Genomic DNA, 13,204 nt, shown 5'->3' on the forward strand with positions numbered 1-13,204 from the left:
ACTGAAAAAGCAAGTTTAACATTTGGTGATGCCTGGGGCCGCAGCGAGCGCTGTGATTGGTCGACAAAGCTCGCTCCGCGCATGCGTAAAAGGTTTGAAAGGCAAAAATAGACTTGTGAAATAGGTAACGCACTGAAAAAGCAAGTTTAACATTTGGTGATTCCTGGGGCCGCAGCGAGCGCTGTGATTGGTCGACAAAGCTCGCTCCGCGCATGCGTAAAAGGTTTGAAAGGCAAAAATAGACTTGTGAAATAGGTAACGCACTGAAAAAGCAAGTTTAACATTTGGTGATTCCTGGGGCCGCAGCGAGCGCTGTGATTGGTCGACAAAGCTCGCTCCGCGCATGCGTAAAAGGTTTCAGCGCATCTACCGCCGCGAGCTGGCGTCCAAACGAACCCCGTATTGTTGCGAAACAGCCGATCAGAGAGGCACCATTCTCCGGCACTAAACTGTGTATGCGTGCTCACTTCGGAACCGCAATAGCTGCTTGGGAATACACCAACAAACTTTACATATTCACATACACCTTTTCCTTTAACCCAAACAAATACAGACTCATTTACAGATATTTTCCGCCTGTTACGAGTATATAAAGACAATGAAGAAGGCGAGACATAGGCTGATTTACCAAAATCCTTATTAGCTAATTCAGATATATGGTAAGTACGAAAAACAATAACGTCTCTGTCCACAAAGCTTTCAAGTCCAGCAACATTTGGTACTCCTGTACCTCCTCGAACAATGGCTACAGTTAACCATCCGTTGCCATGACCAAATGAATCATTTATATCTAAACTAAAATTAAGTCTGCAACTGCAGGAAACAGCAGGACCATCCAGCAGGGCTTGGTCAGCGACAGACTTAACTGGAATACGATTCTTCTTGTCTCCAGCTGTTGTAGCAAATTCGATGTTCTCGATGTAAAACATGTTTTTCACACGAAAAAAAGTGATGAATTTGATTTTCACATTTTTATTCAATAATTTTACTCATTATTCGGTAAAAGGTGGCCGCGGCCCCCCTAGAAAGAGGTGGCGGACCCCTAAGGGGTCCGCTGACCACACGTTGGGAAGCCCTGCAGTAAAGTTCGCGCAGGCTACTGTGGCCGATGCACAGTGACCAATTTTCGTCCAAAGCGCTGGGCGGGTGAGTCCATTCGTTAGCTCGGAACGGGAGGCCGACCTGTCAGCCGGTCGGCTACCCACTGTACTGACAGAATCGAGGGGCGTACCCTGCAATCTTTCTCGAATGATTTTACAAAAACTGTTCAGTAAAAAAATCTAATTCTTGCGTTAGTTTTAACTTTTAATGCCGTCTTCATGATGACGTGCCCTTTACTCCGCTGCAGAGTGAAAATCTCATTCTGGAAACATCCCCCAGGCTGAGGCTAAGCCACGTCTCCGCTATATCCTTTCTTTCAAGAGTGCTAGTTCTGCAAGGTTCGCAGGAGAGCTTCTGTAAAGTTTGGAAGGTAGGAGACGAGGTACTGGCAGAAGTACAGCTGTGAGTACCGGGCGTGAGGCGTGCTTCGGTAGCTCAGATGGTAGAGCACTTGCCCGCGGAAGGCAAAGGTCCCGAGTTCGAGTCTCGGTCGGGCACACAGTTTTAATCTGCCAGGAAGTTTCATATCAGCGCACACTCCGCTGCAGAGTGAAAACCTCATTCTGTGACGTTTGTAATGAAGTAAGACACTGTGTCAAATTCGAAAAAGTTTGCAATGAAAGACAGAGGTTGCTATGAATTTGTGTTTGGTGCATTTTACACAATATGTTGCTGCTTAATAAATTTAGATAACTGATTCGATGTTTCCTAGACTATGTCACCAGTATTCAGAAAATTGATGTGATGTAGCACACTGTTTTGCGATCGCGCACACCAGCGATAATATCAGAATGAATATTGTTCATATTTCATAAACGGTTTAAGATATCGAAATGAGATTTTGGCAAATGACAGGATGCAAAGATGAGAGTTTTTGCCATATGGTTATTATGCGAAACTTATACATCGTGTTATTCCACTAAATACAGTCCTTTTCGAAAAAACAATGTAAATTTTAATGGTCATCGATAGCTGGTGAAATGAGAAATGTTGTGGGTTTTGTAACTGCATTAGTGAAGACGTTAAACTTATATTTTTGTACTGAAGATGTCCTTTTGCATGAGCTATTGACCTTACTTTACGTCATTTCCTCGCCTAATATAGCTCAGTTTCAGAATTCTCTCGCAACTGCGTCTGCACAACATGTTAGTGAGGTGATACTGTGTAAACACTGCCGTGGTTTGTTAAAAGAACCAAATCTTAACATTGCAAGAAATGTGTAGATTCTACTCAAAATTCGCCGGCCGCGGTGGCCGTGCGGTTCTGGCGCTGCAGTCCAGAACCGCGGGGCTGCTACGGTAGCAGGTTCGAATCCTGCCTCGAGCATGGGTGTGTGTGAAGTCCTTAGGTTAGTTAGGTTTAAGTAGTTCTAAGTCCTAGGGGACTTATGACCTAAGCTGTTGAGTCCCATTGCGCTCAGAGCCATTTGAACCATTTTTTCCAATCAAAATTCATCATTCATGACGCTTCTCTAAAAGTAACAAATGATTAATAAATAAGGCGATAGTAGATCACTTCTTTTGTTGAACTGTCAGTGGAATTATTTCTAGATACTGACCGAAGCAGAGGTGACAGTAGGTTTTTTGATATGGTCACTTCAGCCGAGAATGAGACTTGGGTTCTGGGCTCTGAGGGAGAGCAGCCATCAGTGAAGGTCACATGACGTGGAGCTTTGTAGTCAGTAGCGCCCACCGATAACTCTACGTATAGTGTGAACATCAGCGTTTCCAAACCAATTTGAAGGATGCATAAGAAGACCATTGATCAACGTTAGAATTTTGGCATTTCGAATTTGAAGTGTGCTTATAAGTAATCACAGGCTCAAGAAGGGCTCAATTAAGGCAAAAGGTATTGTTCCTTCCTCCCTTCTTGCCAAGAAACCTGCATTCACTGTGCTGGCACTGTGAACTTAGTTGTTTCCCCAAATGCGTGCCGAATCCAGCGTGTCTACTCGCGATCCATTACCTAACCCTTGCCAGGGCCGGCCATCCTAATTTAGGTTTTCCGTGATTTCCCTAAACCGCTCCAGGCAAATGCCGGCATGGTTCCTTTCAAAGGGCACGGCCGACTTCCTTCCCCGTCCTTCCCTAATCCGATGAGACCGATGACCTCGCTGTCTGGTCTCCTTCTCCTAAAACAACCGACCAATCTTGCCAAGGTGTATATCCTTTAATTCAGCTGTAGCCTGTGTTTACACTTCATGAAAAGTGGCTGTTAGCTGTGCACATTATGTTTAACCAGAAGGTTCAAATGGCTCTGAGCACTTTGGGACTTAGTATCTGAGGTCATAAGCCCCCGAGAGCTTAGAACTACTTAAAACCTAACTAACCTAAGGACAACACAAACATCCATGCCAGAGGCAGGATTCGAACCTGCGACCGTATTGGTCGCGTGGTCCCAGACTGTAGCGCCTAGAGCCTCTCGGCCACAGCGGCCGGCTGGAGTTATCCATTGGTGAACATAGCATGGGGCTATGGATTGCAGATGAATTACTTAGTCCAAGTGTAAATCACAACGGCTCTACAAATCTGCTGGTGTTGATAAAAAGCAGAGCAATGACAACTATAAACAATAAAAAACAGAGCAATGACAACGATACTTCGCAGCTCGTGGCCGTGCGGTAGCGTTCTCGCTTCCTCGGGGTCAGGGATTTTCTCTGCCTCGTCATGACTGGGTGTTGTGTGATGTCCTTAGGTTAGTTAGGTTTAAGTAGTTCCCAGTTCTAGGGGACTGATGACTATAGATGTTAAGTCCCATAGTGCTCAGGGCCATTTGAACCATTTTTCAATGACAACGATAAACAAAGCAATCATGAGGAGTACAATCATGAAGATAAGTGCTCAACAAGTGAAAGTGATACGGAAACAGGTGTACAGCCATGCAGTTCATCATCCTTGTCGGACAGGGAGCCACAAATCCGGTCTCCAGTGAAGCGCCGGCCTGTGTGGCCGAGCGTTTCTAGGCGCTTCAGTCTGCAACCGCGCGACCGCTACGGTCAAAAGTTCTAATCCTGCCTCGGGCATGGATGTGTGTGATGTCCTTAGGGTAGTTAGGTTTAAGTAGTTCTCAGTTGTAGGGGACTGATAACCTCAAATGTTAAGTCCCATAGTGCTCAGAACCATTTGAACCATTTTTTTTTTTCAGTGAAGCGTAGTAAAGGATGATCGTTGTCCAAGGAGCGGGTACTAAACGCAATTTAGTACGTGGAATATCATCTGCAAGATAGTAAAAAAAACAATTGTGAATATATTTAAAATAAGTCCGCAACCATAACATCGTGCAGTACAGAAGGAAAAGTACGGATATTCAACAGAGGACAAGGCGCACTTGGCACAAAACCTGAGTTCCAAAGATGATAGATGCAGTTTGCAGGATGTGCATGGTAGTGAATAGTGACCTACTACGGTACGCAAATCAAGTTGCGCGCTACATAGATTGCAGTGAATTCAAGGCAAGAAGAGGATGGTTGCATAAACTGAAACAGCGCCACAAATTTGGAAAACATAAGGTAACGAAATTTTAAACAAAGCATCACATTGACGATGCTCTGCGAACTGCGGAGTTGTCTTGAAAATTTGTAGGTGAGATATACATACTTAACCCATCGTTCAATAAAGAATTGGTTTTCAGCCCCGATGAATCGGGATTTTAAAAGGAAATGCATATGAAAGGAACCCTGGAAATAAGAGGTATGAACAGAGTTGTATCAAAACCGACTAACACAAATGATTTAACTCATTCATACACAATCTTTGCGATAAATTTACTGCAAAGTTATTTTTTGTGCTGCGAGAAGTTGGATGTGCTCTGTCCCATACCATTATTTCTGGTGCGCGTGATCTTGCAAGTGTAGAGGAGAATTCGTACCACCTGAAACCACGTCACAAATTCAGTCTCTGGATTTTTTTCCGTGCTCATAAAACATATTATCGCATTATCTGCAGCTGTGCCTTACAGGGCAGCCAGTTTCACGATAACCTCCTTTCGACGATGTCAATTTTGTGAAGTGTTATACACTCCTGGAAATTGAAATAAGAACACCGTGAATTCATTGTCCCAGGAAGGGGAAACTTTATTGACACATTCCTGGGGTCAGATACATCACATGATCACACTGACAGAACCAAAGGCACATAGACACAGGCAACAGAGCATGCACAATGTCGGCACTAGTACAGTGTATATCCACCTTTCGCACCAATGCAGGCTGCTATTCTCCCATGGAGACGATCGTAGAGATGCTGGATGTAGTCCTGTGGAACGGCTTGCCATGCCATTTCCACCTGGCGCCTCAGTTGGACCAGCGTTCGTGCTGGACGTGCAGACCGCGTGAGACGACGCTTCATCCAGTCCCATACATGCTCAATGGGGGACAGATCCGGAGATCTTGCTGGCCAGGGTAGTTGACTTACACCTTCTAGAGCACGTTGGGTGGCACGGGATACATGCGGACGTGCATTGTCCTGTTGGAACAGCAAGTTCCCTTGCCGGTCTAGGAATGGTAGAACGATGGGTTCGATGACGGTTTGGATGTACCGTGCACTATTCAGTGTCCCCTCGACGATCACCAGAGGTGTACGGCCAGTGTAGGAGATCGCTCCCCACACCGTGATGCCGGGTGTTGGCCCTGTGTGCCTCGGTCGTATGCAGTCCTGATTGTGGCGCTCACCTGCACGGCGCCAAACACGCATACGACCATCATTGGCACCAAGGCAGAAGCGACTCTCATCGCTGAAGACGACACGTCTCCATTCGTCCCTCCATTCACGCCTGTCGCGACACCACTGGAGGCGCGCTGCACGATGTTGGGGCGTGAGCGGAAGACGGCCTAACGGTGTGCGGGACCGTAGCCCAGCTTCATGGAGACGGTTGCGAATGGTCCTCGCCGATACCCCAGGGGCAACAGTGTCCCTAATTTGCTGGGAAGTGGCGGTGCGGTCCCCTACGGCACTGCGTAGGATCCTACGGTCTTGGCGTGCGTCCGTGCGTCGCTGCGGTCCGGTCCCAGGTCGACGGGCACGTGCACCTTCCGCCGACCACTGGTGACAACATCGATGTACTGTGGAGACCTCACGCCCCACGTGTTGAGCAATTCGGCGGTACGTCCACCCGGCCTCCCGCATGCCCACTATACGCCCTCGCTCAAAGTCCGTCAACTGCACATACGGTTCACGTCCACGCTGTCGCGGCATGCTACCAGTGTTAAAGACTGCGATGGAGCTCCGTATGCCACGGCAAACTGGCTGACACTGACGGCGGCGGTGCACAAATGCTGCGCAGCTAGCGCCATTCGACGGCCAACACCGCGGTTCCTGGTGTGTCCGCTGTGCCGTGCGTGTGATCATTGCTTGTACAGCCCTCTCGCAGTGTCCGGAGCAAGTATGGTGGGTCTGACACAGCGGTGTCAATGTGTTCTTTTTTCCATTTCCAGGAGTGTACATACATCCCATAAATGTTTGATCTCTGCATCTCCCGAACCCTCATTTTCTGTCGCCCTCGTACATATTTCCTGTCACACTTGTTAACAAAACACTTTCAAATGAATTTTATTACGGAGTTAACTTGCGACCTCGCACTCAAGGGGTTCCTTGTTAGTTATCCACTGCACGACACCTGCAATTATATTCACGTGGTCCTATGGGGGGGGGGGGGGGAGAACTGTTGATCTTTAATATATGAAAATGGTCCGCTGCTCGTGGTCTTGCGGTAGCGTTCTCGCTTCCCTCGCTCGGGGTTCCGGGTTCGATTCCCGGCGGGAACAGGGAATTTTCCTGCCTCGTGATGACTGGGCGTTGTTGTGTCGTCTTCATAATCATCATTCATCCCCATTACGGTGGAAGGAAGGCAGTGGAAACCCACCTCCACCTGCACCTTGCCTAGTACAGCGGTGCGGGTCTCCCGCATCGTCCCCTACGCTCATCGGAGTATGGGCCCTCATCATCATATGAAGATTGTAACGTCGCAGTAGGTTTCGTTACATAGTTAAAATCAGTATTATGTTGCTATCTGCTGATAGACATTATCAGCGTAAATTCAGTTACTTTACATAATTACTGAACAGTGAAATAATCTCAGCCCTAAATTACATGCATCTAGAAACAATTATGGATCAAAGTCTTTTACTCTCATTACAATATGCACGTTCTGTGTCCATATTTACATTCCCCTCCTCTCCTTAAAGTACGTCGTCAGTTGTGAATGTTTTGAGTGTGGTAGCAGACAAGCCAGAGATGTAGTGGGTCTCAGAATCTTCTACCAACTTTAACACAGTCAGTGGAAGGCAAAGAGCAAGAGCAGGATGGTTCGAAAAAGGGTGCCAAAGCCTAAAAAAAAAAAAGACGTTTTCTTACCAGAGGTTGGTCATGGGCCTCCCCCACCAACTCGCGCTGCTCGAGAGAGAAAGAGCCGCGCAACGGTTATGGGGAGTTTTTTGGAAGACAGGTAAGCGACCGGACGTTCCTTCACAACGCTGCGTCGAAATCAGGACAAAGGTATTTGAATGTTTAAATATGTTTAATGTTAAGAATTTATTTATCAGAGGCTTTTTCGCGATTGATTAATTAAGAACCATTTATTGATTTTTGCTCAATTTATCGGACGTAAAAATAATCTTCTCTGTTCGAGATTTCCGTTACGACCCGCCACGTGGTGCATGGTTTCAAACTGCAGCCGCCGAGAAACCTAATAGAGGGAATTATAGCCAGCTTTTGCAATTGCTGAACATTTATGGCAGCGTGTGTCGATGTTTAACAACTTATTGAAAATTTTGTGACGAGGGTAGCTTTTCTAAGATGAATCGTTTCGTATTCAAGCGCTTCGCGCTGGAGATACCAGCCACGAGTCCTGCTCGATGCCAGCCACTGTACCTACAAAATCTGCATAGATAAATAGTTACGATATTTGCATTTCAGTGATAACTTAGTGCATGTGCATGTATCAGCATAGTAGTAGTGACCACGTGCTCTCCACGATTTTCCATCCCCCCACAGGACGATGCAAATCGAAGGCAACACGGTTTGTAATTCAAAGGAGAAATAATCTATGTGCATAGTAAATAATCTTTGTCCAAAGTTAATGTGTATTCAAAAGATTGTTAAGAAGTAACCTCATAAATTAGTCTAATGTTGGTTAAAATAAAATTAACTTTGTTTTTCGAAGTAATTTCCGTTCTCGTCTTGCTCATTTAAACCATACCTAAGAAAAGAGAATCATATCAATCACGCTGTCCCTTTACTAAAATTATTGGCACAAGTCTAGATTCGTGCAGGATGTAGTTTTTTCTGACCATCCCCAAAATTACAATTGCGTTATCCGTTCCGAATTCATATTCAATCGATAAGATTGTATTCTGAGTTTTGATGGGCTTAATCATCAATACTAAAGCGGGCAGAATGGTCAGGGAAGGTTACGCTGCCGAGAGAGAAAAAGTGTGCATAAGATCCTTCTCCACAGCAGGCTTATATAAAAATGAATAAAAGTAATCCCCGCTGATAAAATTAAGCAAACTCCCTTCCCAGCCTGCCACAGACAGGGAGAATTGACGACATTTACCATCTAAATACCAGTCGTCTGGAGCTTGCAAGATGGTATCTGTTCTTTCGGGCATGTCCGAAACAACAGACATCATCTTAATATAGTTAAGGCTAATTGGTCATTGACCTTCTTCTTCTGTGCTGGATGCACACGCATTGCCCGAACTCTTACTGGATTTGGTAAGATTGTCTGCCGCTAGTAATGAGTGTAGTGGGCTGGGGCACTACGAATGTAGTGTGTGGACATTAAGTTGGGAATGTGGGTCTCACGGGGAGCGTGCAAGGGATAAATTCCTGCGGTCGCACTAACTTCTGTGCCCTCGGTGGCTCAGATGGATAGAGCGTCTGCGATGAAAGCAGGAGATCCCGGGTTCGAGTCCCGGTCGGGGCACACATTTTCAACTGTCCCTGTTGATGTATATCAACGTCTGTCGACAGCTTAGGGTCTTTATTTAATTATAACGTCAGTTTATCGTTAAGGTCACCCAATACAGGTCGCTCTGACATCCACGGGAGTTTGTGACTGCCCAGCCGTAACCTTAGAACTTGGTGGACGAGGAGCACATGAGCAACTTAGATTGGAAAGAACTGGCCTCTAATGACGAGTATGTAGGTTCGTGTCTTGGTACAGTACGCCGGTGTAATAGCTCGCATTAATGGTAACTTAAGAGAGTATAGCCCCAACACGTCCAACATTAACCCCGCAGGACTTAATGGGCGACCTCAATACGTAGTACATCATGATACTCAGCATGTCCTCATATGGTCGTCATCAGCCGTATCGGATGCGTGGTGGCGTTTCTCCGTACTGCCATTTGCGCTCTAAGAGCTCCGCGGTCGTAAATGGCGCATGACGTAAAACAAAGCGGTCGAGCCTATGTTGTAACGTTAATTTCCCCTTCATTAGCTCAAGCGAGTTTCTTGCTTAGTTTATTAGGAAAGCACATTTATTGCACTGCAGTGAATCTGAAGCACCCACGGTCGAATTGTTCTATTTCTACACATGAGATTGCACGTGCTGTTATCTGGCACAGCAGTATGCATTGGACGCAATTCAGAGATCATCATCATCATCATCATTCTCATTGTCACTGTCATTGTCTTCAAGGTTTAGGCCTTTTGGTCTGTTCCGACTCAGAATTGTTCACGCACTCTCTTTAAGGGACGCTCAACGTTTCTCTTTTCGATTTCATTATATAATGATGCACCTCTAACTATCCTATTATTAGACATTCATTGGACGTGTCTTTCCAAGGAGTCAACATTTAATTATTATCTAATATCGCTGTTTCTTTTATGGTCCAGTAATAACCAAAGAAGAGAAAATAGAGAGGTGGAAGGAGTATATAGAGGGTCTATACAAGGGCGATGTTCTTAAGGACAATATTATAGAAATGGAAGAGAATGTAGATGAAATGGGAGATATGATACTGCGTGAAGAGTTTGACAGAGCACTGAAAGACCTGAGTCGAAACAAGGCCCCGGGAGAAGACAACATTCCATTGGAACTACTGACAGCCTTGGGAGAGCCAGGCCTGACAAAGCTCTACCATCTGGTGAGAAAGATGTATGAGACAGGTGAAATTCTCGCAGACTTCAAGAAGAATATAATAATTCCAATCCCAAAGACAGCAGGTGTTGACAGATGTGAAAATTACCGAACTAACAGTTTAATAAGTCACGGATGCAAAATTCTATCGCGAATTCTTTACAGACGAATGGAAAAATTGGTGCAAACGCCGGCCGGAGTGGCCGAGCAGTTCTAGGAGCTACAGTCTGGAACCGCGCGACCGCTACGGTCGCAGGTTCGAATCCTGCCTCAGGCATGTATGTGGGTGATGTCCTTAGGTTAGTTAGGTTTAAGTAGTTCTAAGTTCTAGGGGACTGATGACCTCAGACGTTAAGTCCCATAGTGCTCAGAGCCATTTGAACCATTTTTTTTGTGTGCAGAAACTGCTGTTTTTCGTGAATGCTTTTCACGCTATAGCCAGTAAGCATTTTTATCCTTCCTTCTTTAGCCATCATTAGAAATTTTGTTGTCCAGAGAGCAGTAATCACCTGTTTCGTTAAGTGTCTCATTTTCTAATCTCATTCCTTCAGCATCGCCTCGTTTAGGCGTTTCCAGGACACTTGTTGTACCTTGATTGCTTTCAGTTTAAAACCTCTTATGAAGACGCTATCCAGTCCATTCAACTACTCTTCCAAGTCCTTTGTCGACTCTGGCAGAATTACAGTGTCATCAACACACCCGTAATTATTTATTTCTTGTCGCTCAACTTTAATTACTTTCCCATAACTTTCCTCTGTTACATTTACTACTTGCTCAATTTTCAGACTGAGTATCATCGTCGATATGCTACAATGCAGCCTCAGTCACTTCTCTTTTGACTCTTAGCTGCCGTCTAGTTTCCATCCTACTTGTAGGTAACCTTTCGCTGCCGTCTATTCGTACAGAAGAGATGTCAGACCTTCTAGTATGATAAAAAAACAATTAGGTTAAATATATTTCAAATTCTTTCAATTTAAATCTGTGTTTCATACTAGAATGTCGTGTTCCCAGTTTGGCACAGCTTTGCCACAGGAGACACGAAAGCTGTCGATGACGTCCGTCTTCTGGTCGGCTCCTGATCGTTGTCAGAAGGAGGCTGGTTTTTGATTACGCAAAGTCTTCTATTATTTGGAAAAGAACAACCTGGATTTCTTTACGTAATCGGTATGAAATTTAAAATCACCTAAGGGAACTTTAACAATTAACAATAAAAAAATTACATTTTCAAATGAAATCATTAATAAATGGGGCAGCTGTGAGTTGTATAGAAGACAAGGGGCAGCCTTCTGTACACAACCAGGATGCAGCAGTATTCTCTGCTGTAGTAAAGGCTGTTTGGCATTTATAAAAATAATATGACATGGAGGTAAAAAAAGGGAAAAGAACAGAATAAGAAATTTGGTAAACACTAAATATATTCAAACAATTCTCACTAGCAAATTAGGGCTTATTTGTAAACAATATAACCTACATAAGTACTTTTCTAACAGTATGGTGCGATCAGATTTCAGCCTGCCCTGTGCCAGCTCCTTGGTTCACGTTTTTGTCACAAATTACAGTCATTACTTTTCTCCTTCGTTAAAGACAATTCTTGCACTGTTCAACACCTTTATAACAATAACGTGAAGATTTACAGTTTCCAACATAAATTACTTGAATTTTATTAATTAATAATGTTGTCTGCACGCTGGCAAGACCGCCCACTTTTATAGCTTAAAGTCGACCTTCTTTTACGTTTTCACATTACAAGCAGAAGTAGTACATTAAAATCTGAGGATCTACAAAACTTTGTTACTGTCATCTTTTATCTAGATCGAAGCGCAACGTCAGTTCAGTTTCTGTTAAAATGTTTCTTGGGCTGCGCAATCGATGTATTAGCGTCGGCGCTAGATGCGCATCTTTACAGTTACGTAAATTATATAAAACAAATGTCGTTCAAAGAATATGTCTCATCTCATAAGTTGATCATTTAATATACAGATAGGCGAATGCCTTTCCAAGAGTACTCACAGCTTTCATACTACGGAAATCCCAATAATATTACACTCTCCAGAAAGGTTACTACCCACGACTATGAAACGTGTTCCACAGTTCCACGACAAATTGATGCCAGCGATACAGCCTTGCAACCGAACGCGGTTACTGGGTAGATGTTCATAGTCCGCCAATAGCGAGTGTAATGACAACCCGACCTTTCCTAATACCCCCGTCTTACGTATATCGTCGTTGGCACGAGAGAGACAGAATGATAGCCATCATCTCGACGGACAGAAAAAAGAGCCGATTCCGCGTCCGTAGCTCGCATCTTCGAGCCGCAAAGACTGCTCGTCGCTGCCCCCATGAGGCACTCGGAGGGGATGGCTTTCGCAAAACCGCAGGAGGGCCTGCACCGCCGCATCGCCGACCCTAATCGGGCCGAATTACGTCTCTTACTGTTGCCTTATTAGTGGCGTTCCGCGTTTGGAATGAAGTTATAAAAGTTTACGACCAAAGCCGCGGAGCGCACTCAGCTCGGTGAAATCCAGCCACATGTGGGATCCCCGCTTATCAGCTGTGGATCTCCGGCGCTGGGTGTGTAGCTGCGCCGCGGTTGTATCGGAAAGATCGACCGCAGGCCGTGTTGGCGTCTCGAGCATTAGCAGAGCGAGGTGTAATGGAGACGTCTGGCTCTGCTGTTACGTTTCCGTACCCACCCGCCGGCTCTCCGGGCTTGTACGGCCAATTAAGGACGCGTGGAGCCGTGTCGCTGACCAGTAGGGCTAATCACCCGCTGCGTCGAAATGAACGCGAGTGGAACGTTATTTACAGCATTCGTTAAGTAAAAGGCGTGTCGGATCAGTAGAAAAAAGGGAAGAATTCAATCGATGTCTCACCACAATGGGATCGTTAAAAACGGCGGAGTACTTCGGTTAGAGAAAAAAAAGTACATAAGGCTTCAACCGCCCAACATCACCCAAGTTATTAGAGACGGTGCACACATCAAGTTCGAATGTGACTGACAACGAGGCCCTGTGTTGTTGGT

General features: G+C 45.2%; 1 protein-coding gene and 1 non-coding gene across 2 annotated transcripts in view; one reads left to right on the forward strand and one right to left on the reverse strand.

The window, feature by feature from the left end:
- The window catches only part of LOC126291499 (uncharacterized), a 430,162-nt gene that overhangs the window by 119,409 nt on the left and 297,549 nt on the right, over positions 1–13,204 (reverse strand). The window lies entirely within an intron of this gene.
- Trnas-uga (transfer RNA serine (anticodon UGA)) lies at positions 8,950–9,024 on the forward strand. Its single transcript has one exon. It is a non-coding gene; the product is annotated as a tRNA-Ser (tRNA).

Source organism: Schistocerca gregaria, chromosome 9 (assembly GCF_023897955.1).
Source record: "Schistocerca gregaria isolate iqSchGreg1 chromosome 9, iqSchGreg1.2, whole genome shotgun sequence".
NCBI lineage: Eukaryota > Metazoa > Arthropoda > Insecta > Orthoptera > Acrididae > Schistocerca > Schistocerca gregaria.